General features: G+C 40.5%; 1 non-coding gene across 1 annotated transcript; it reads left to right on the top strand.

Moving 5' to 3' along the window:
• The first annotated feature begins 1690 nt into the window (after nucleotides 1–1690).
• Nucleotides 1691–1763, top strand: trnas-uga. Its single transcript has one exon. It is a non-coding gene; the product is annotated as a tRNA-Ser (tRNA).
• The last annotated feature ends 5747 nt before the right edge of the window (nucleotides 1764–7510 follow it).

Raw genomic sequence — 7510 nt, 5'->3', positions numbered from 1 at the left:
GTCAATGAGTGGGGGAGAGTGAGAAATTCCACTAAATAAATAAATAGATTTACTCCTATTTTTGTGGCACTTTAGCAACTACAATTTGGCAAATTGTTGAATTTGGTCTCAACTTTGACATTGGTTTTCTATAGTTTTTGAAAGAAACTGATTGAGGGATAAACAATGAGAATGATGGGAATGGATGTGGCAGAGGTCCTTGATTCACACACAGACCTTTTCCTCCAGGACTTATGTTTGAATTCTGGCTGGACTAATAAAATGAAAGTCTTTTTTCTTGGTTGCCAGTAAGGTCTCATGTGAATTTAATTTGGGCAGTCTCCCAGGCTCTGTCTAATTCACACTGTTCCTAGTGGGCATTAGACTTCTTCCTCCACTGCTAACTAAGGTTATTAAGTGGGAAACGGAATCCTTGTCATTGGAGGTGTCAACGTTTATTGTTGGGATAGAATAGTTGGAGCTCAACTGCCCATGAAGCCTGACTCAGTTCTACTTGGTGTTGGCATTTGTTGTCCAAAATGGGATAGTGTACTTTATGTGTTCTTTGCTTAACTAAACACAAAACTCATCTCCCCCAAAAAACTTTCACACATTGTTTTATTTATATCTCATTGGCAAAGGGTGAAGATTCAGTGCTGCTCTGCAGGTTGTTATGATCCTCTGTTTCACTCATTAAGTTGCAAAATTGACCACATTTAACATGATAACTATGAAATGATCATGTCAGATGTGGACTTAGCTTTCCATGTATCACAAGCAGCGTGACAGCACGTTTTGGCTGGAATGCAACACAAAACTGAAAAGGTCAAAAGCAGATTTACCCATTGTGTCAAAAGTAATATGACAACCTGCACGAATGTTAACATTTCAAAATGAAAATGCCAAACATGGACTCACTGAACCAACACGAGCCAACACGATGGCCCTTTCTGGCTTCAACACAGATTTTAGAAACCGCTTGCATTGCACGCACAAATGTCATATATTACCTCAAGTAGCATGGCATACAGGCCTGAGTTCTTAATTCAATTTTAAATAATTGGTAATAGATTTACTCTCAATTTTACACAACAGCAATGTGAGGATTTTCAGACAAAATAAGTTAGCAACATTTGAGCATTGATGTTTTGTATATGGATTTAATATAATAATAATAATAATAATAATAATCCTTGCATTTGATATAGCGCTTTTCACGTCGGGAGGACATCCCAAAGCGCTTCACAGAACATACTGCAAAGTGAATTGACTGTATATTTGTGGGCGAACGCGGCAGCCAATTGCGCACAGCAATGTCCCACAAACAGTCATAGATTGAAAATGACCAATTTATTATTGTTTTGTTTTGGAGGGATTATTATTAGGCTCTGTGTGGAGTAAGGAAACTTGCCCAAAGTTTCGCTCGGCCTGGAATTGAACTCAGGTCTCTCACTTGCAAAGCGAGTGCTCTAACCACTGAGCTACAGGACTCCACTCCATTTAATTCTATTGAAACAAACTAGGTATTTAGGTTTCTGACATGAAATACAGGGAAGTACAACGACAGCTTGCATTTATATTGCGCTTTTCATGTAAGGTAACGTCACGGAGCACTTTACAAGGATGGGGTAGGACGTCAGGCATGGGAGATGGCGGCAGGTACGGTAGAGATGGTAGCGGAAGAATGGAACTAAACCAGATAACCAGCTGGAGTCCTGTAGCTCAGTGGTAAGAGCACTCACCTTGAAAGTGAGAGAACCTGGGTTCGATTCCCGGTAGGGTGAAATGTTGGGCAAGTTTCCTTACTCCACCTGCCTCTGTTTACCTAGCAGTAAGTAGGAACCTGTTGTTAGTTGATTGCCGGATTGCTTTTCTGGGGGTAATAATTCCTTCAAAATAAATTTGAAAGAATAATTTGGTCACTGAATTCACAACTGTTTGTGAGACACTGCTGTGTGCAATTGGCTGCCGCATTTCACTCACTAAAATACACCAACAATTCACTTTAAAGTACAATAACAACAACAAAATTACATTTGTAGAACGCCTTTCAGAAGTATGTTCTGTGAAGCGCTCTGAGACGTCTCAAAAATGTGATAAGGTGCTATATCAAATGCAAGGATTATTATTATTATGATCATTATTATAGTTTTTGTATAAAGTGATTATATGCTGCAAAACATAGTCAGAAACTCAAGCACTTCAGTCACAATGAAGCTCTCATCATATTGACATCATGATGAACAAAACGCAGTATGGTGCCTTTGGCTCTTCTTCCTCCCCGAAAGCGAAATGTTTACACACAGTTCACCGCACCCATTTTAATTCACATTTTGTTTCCGATTTGTACCTTTTCGTTATCTTCACTTTGTGTGTTCAGGTTTACGCTTGGGCAGAATGGTCTGTCATGAAGGTTCACCTCATCTCATGCAGCTCTGTGGTGTCTCCACGTTTGACACGTAGTGGCCGAGCCACATTCACAGTCTGCTGTGCTACATCCTCCTTGCTTTGACTTTCCTGGCATCTCGTCTCGTCTTGTTTGCGTTTTTGCCTGCCACTCAGCAGAGCACTGTAAATCTTGGTTACCTCGTGTGCCAGTGAGGCATCACTCAATTTCATTTGAAATTGTTCTATTATATGCTTCTCGCACAAAGTTGTAGTGTGGCTATGAGACAGACTATTAAGGACAGATTTATGGGAGGGAAGAAACAGTCACCTTGTTTTTGTCTATAGAGTTAATCACTAATATTTTATGACAGTGCATCTGTCATACTTGACTTCATGCCTTTCAGTTTTCCTTGTATTTTTTTCTATTTCGTTCATTTTTAATGTTATTTTTGAGGGGATTTTTTTGTTCTTGTTTGTTGTTGTCGCCGCCAGTTTTCTCTCCTCGTCTTCTGGCTGGGGCATGGATCCGCAGGCGCCCACTGCCCTCTGGCACCTCTCTCATTATTCATGTGCGAACCCTGACAGTGAGTGCTGGCAAGTTATTCCGCCACAGAGACTTTACAGCTGAGCCCACTTCTGTCCTCACCTGACAGCCACCCACATGCACCTCGGACAGGGACATCAGACACTCCGAATTCCACCTAGTCTTAGCCCGTGAGACGATTTTGCTTTAATATTTAAGACTGTGCAAAATTGTGCAGAAAGTACTTAAATGTATTCTTCGTTTACTCCTAAAATGTATTCTCTTTACAAGCCAATTCTTTCTGGTTTCACTACTACTCAAACTGTGAGACAGCCAGTAGCGGATCTAAAAGAAAGTTTAGGAGGAACTTCTCTCATACAGAAGTTCATGAAAATGTGAAACCTGTGGTTGAAGCAGAAAGTGTCAACGTATTTAAGAGGAAATTAGATGCATACACGAGGAAGAAGAGAATTGAGGGCTACAGGAGAGAGGATTAGGAGGGATGGAGGCTGGTGTGGAGTATAAATACCGACCAAGATTAGTTGAGCCAAATAACCTGTTTCTATGCTGTAACTTTCTATGTAATTCTATGGTCATTTTGTATGTACACTCATCCCTATTTGTTATGAGTGTGTCCTGGGCATTGCTGTCAACACATGTTAACTGTGATTCTGTGATAGTAACTGTGATTTATATTACTAAAATAATCCAAACCTTAGTAACTATTACAAGACTTGTAGCAGCTTTACATGTTCAATATATATCCACTTATCTCCAACATCTCAGTCCATTGGCGAGGTTTAGATCAGTGAAGAGGTCCTCAATTGTAACTTTTTGTTCAAGTTCTGGGTTAATTTGCTGGATGCACCCAGAGATTACATGAAAAAGTTTTTAAAAATTCCCATGGAGTTATCAATGTGAGTAACAATAAAAACTGTTTCTAAATGGAATAACATTTAATTATTGTATTTAAAGGATTTCAAAGATCATTTCTTTTCCCATGAGCTTTTCTTTTGTTTTTCCTTTTTCACATCTATTAATCTTATATCCACTCATCATTCTAGAAGTCTTTGTCTCTCCCTACCTCCAAATCACAGTCAGCCCTAGACCGATAAAAACAATTTCACAGTTTCAAGATACTGAATCTGGAACTTATCAAGGTAAAAGAAGAACATTATTAAATTTGTAGAGGCCTAAGAGTAAATCCCTGGCAGAAAACGCTAAGAGGAAAGGTCAACTATTCTGACAAGTAATGGATCCTTATTAAAATTCCGGCTTTGAGAGGTGAAATGTAGAATGTACTCCAAAGTTTATATTAAGTTAATTCTTTTTCATGCATTCGTTGACTGGTCCCAATGATAATGCCATGGACTAAAACTGTAGTCCAGTAAAGCAATTTGTATAAAAGTAGGAACAGATATACAGAAATCCCCAAACCTCCAGATTTTTTTACATTCAATTGTTTCAGTGTTGGAACAGCAAAAGGGACACTGTTAAAATCCCAAGAGAGGTCGGGATGAAGTACTTCTCAACAACAATATTATATATAGCACCCTTCACGTGGGGTAGCGTCCCGGAGCGCTTTCTCATCCTCCCAGAGCACCAAACCCCACCACCTTCCCATCACAATGTCAAGCCTTTTGTTAACTGAGTCTGGTATCCTGTCAATTACATCTTCCTGGACACCTGTTCCAGTTTTTACTTTCTTTTAATACTTTCTGATAATCAAAGTTTTTTTTATCCTGTGATCAGATCAACAACAACAACAACAACTTGTATTTACATAGCGCCCTCCACGCAGGGTAGCATCTCAGAGTGCTTAACAATGGTGGAGCCTGACTCCGAGCCGGTGGGGGAGGTGGCTGTAAGCACAGTCGAAGAGGAAGGTCTTCAGGCGGGACTTGAAAAAGGGGTGAGAGGGGGCAAGGCAGAGGGATTGAGGGAGAGTGTTCCAGAATTTCGGAGCATAGTGGCTGAAAGCACGAACTCCAATGGTGGGGCGGAGGGTGCAAGGAACGAGCAGGAGGCCGGTGCCAGTCAAGCGGAGGAGCCGGGTGGTAGACTGGGGAGTGAGGAGGTCGGAGAGGGAGTGAGATGTGGCTACGGAGTTTGGTCCGGTTCAGTATGCAACCACCTCTATATTTTCATTAAAAAGAACTGCTCAGACAGTTGAGTTCAGTATGGACTGTAATGCAGTTTCACAAACTACAGTATTATCCAGTTGGTAATTTAACACATACGTTTTTAATTTTGAAAGTGCAAGGCCAGTGAATATCTCCTGAGCCAGCAATGCTCCTCTAATCCCACAACAAAGGAGTCCCCCGAGATTGATGATGTCTGCCACATTTTTCCAAAACTCCAGATGTTTAAGAGAAAAAAGTAACACAAATGTTAGAAATGGTAAAATTAGCTGGAGAAGTAAGTAAATCCTCCGTTAAAGTTATGATAATTGGAAAGGAAGAACCGGGAAGAAGAGAAGAGGAGGAAATAAAGTGTTTAATGCTCTTAGTTTAAAAATTGGTTTAAGTTTTGGTGTGGAGCTCATATTACATTAACAGTACTGCTCCAGACATATGAGTACTTTTACTAATATGATATCAGTGTTTGTTTCTGGGCTACAATGTGGGAGGTGGGAAGGTTTGGAAATGCAGCCTTTTCTGAGAGGATATAGATCCCTGAAGTTGCCTCAGTGCAGCTCTTTGCCCAAGAGGATACATGAGCCCTACAGTAAATGTCAGCAGGCGGCTTGACTGTATGGAACATGACCGAACAGTTCAATCCTGCTCCTGCCTGACGTGGCCAACAATCATGGCCGACAGTCTCCCCTCCTAATCCCTAGATAAAATTGGTCACTCAATTTGGTGTGTGCAAATTTGCCTCCACATTTACCTACAAATACCTAGTAGAGGACTATATCAAATGCAAGGATCATTATTATTATTATTATTATTATCATTTTGGAGGGGACCTCAGAGAGAGCACAACATTTTCAAAAGGATTGAAAAGGCAAATCCAGATCAATTATTTGTATTAAGGCAGTGGAATAAGAGGACATAGGTTTACAGTTGCAAATGGCAATTTCAGGACAAGGTATCAGGATTTTTTTCTTCACATAGAAGTTAATTAACAACTTGAACAGGTTGCCGGGAAATTTGGTAGAAGCCAGGACACTGGACTCATTTAAGAAGCAGTTTGATTCAGTGATGAGGGGATGGTAGGATGGGTGTACTGGAGGGATGAGATTGGATGGGCCGAAGGACCTTCTTCATCCAGCCCAATCTTGTGATCTGTGACAATACTACACAGTTACTACATTTCACAGTAAAACCATGTGAAGCATTTAGAGACATCTTGATGACTTGATAAGGCACTATATCAAACGCAAAACATATTTTTATTATTAGTAAATGCACATAGACTGCCAGTCGGGATCACCGGAAGGTGATCAGTTGCAGTAACTCTGTCTTATTTCTCCCTTCCCCCTCCCGAGCCCAGGGGAGCTGAGGCCAGTTATTGCACCCTTATCGCTTACCCCTCTGAGATCAATTAAGTCAACATAGACTGGGATTGAAAACTGATTTTGTGCGGTTTAGCTTTGCTCTAGGGGAATGCCTTTTCCCACTGGGCCACCAGGGAAGCTCGTGTAAAGGATGAAACGATTTTATCCGAGATTGCCTTGTGAGAGCTTCATTATATAGGACTGAACTTGATGAATGCAGAGAGTTCACAGAAAGTAAGTTATCGCTGAACAAACACAAAGCCGTAGCTGCAACATATATACTGTACAAACTCTCCCACCCTCCCCTCTCACATCCTCCTGCATTAAAAACTAATTACAAGATAACATCTGCTAGCAGGAATTAGAAATCACCTGACAAAGGGAGTACTGAAATGTCTTTACTCTTCATTGCCAACAGCCTCTACAGCATCTGAAGAGACAACCAGATGTCAAACTATTAATTTATATTACTCAAATAACGTTGGTGTTTTCACCAGCTGAATGCTTCCCTGTCCTTAATAAGTTACAGGGGGATTTGTGATATTTTTTACCCCCATTCTAAGCCAATAGGGGACAATTCTGTCCACACTTCCCATTGTTTTTAAATGTAGCAGATTGCTGGATTCAATTTCAGAGGTTCAAGCCTCCTCTCCTTTCCTGGGCAAGCGCATGAGGTCAATTTGTTGTTCAGTTGTTTCAAGCAGTGTCAGTCTGGCAAAGGGTAATGAAAAACAACACAAATACTGTACTATATTCTGAAAATAAGCATCCTAATCTATGGCAAAGGACTACAGTATGTGAAATGCAAACCGAACCTATTTCATGAACCAAAATGGAAATGCGTTCCAAGGTTTAAGTAAGTTGCGTGTGTGTGTGTGTCTGGTTTGTGTGTGGGATTTGCTCCGAAGTATGAAGAGGGGAAATTCTAGTAAAAACAAACTGAAAAAGTGGGGATTTCTGTTCTCCTATGAAAATAAATGAGGCTTTAGAAAGCCCCCGTATCAAGTAGTCGGACTCAGTTTATGTTTTAAGCCGGCTTGTGTTTTACCCTGTAACATCTGTGAAAAGATTTTTTTGTTAAATATGAGGCACAGCGATGCCAAGAACTCAGCTTGAATCTC

The sequence above is a fragment of the Callorhinchus milii genome, unplaced genomic scaffold (genome assembly GCF_018977255.1).
Source record: "Callorhinchus milii isolate IMCB2004 unplaced genomic scaffold, IMCB_Cmil_1.0 Scaffold12, whole genome shotgun sequence".
Taxonomy (NCBI): Eukaryota; Metazoa; Chordata; class Chondrichthyes; order Chimaeriformes; family Callorhinchidae; genus Callorhinchus; species Callorhinchus milii.
Note: the sequence above shows the minus strand (reverse complement) of the source record. Positions and strands in the feature narration are given on the sequence as shown.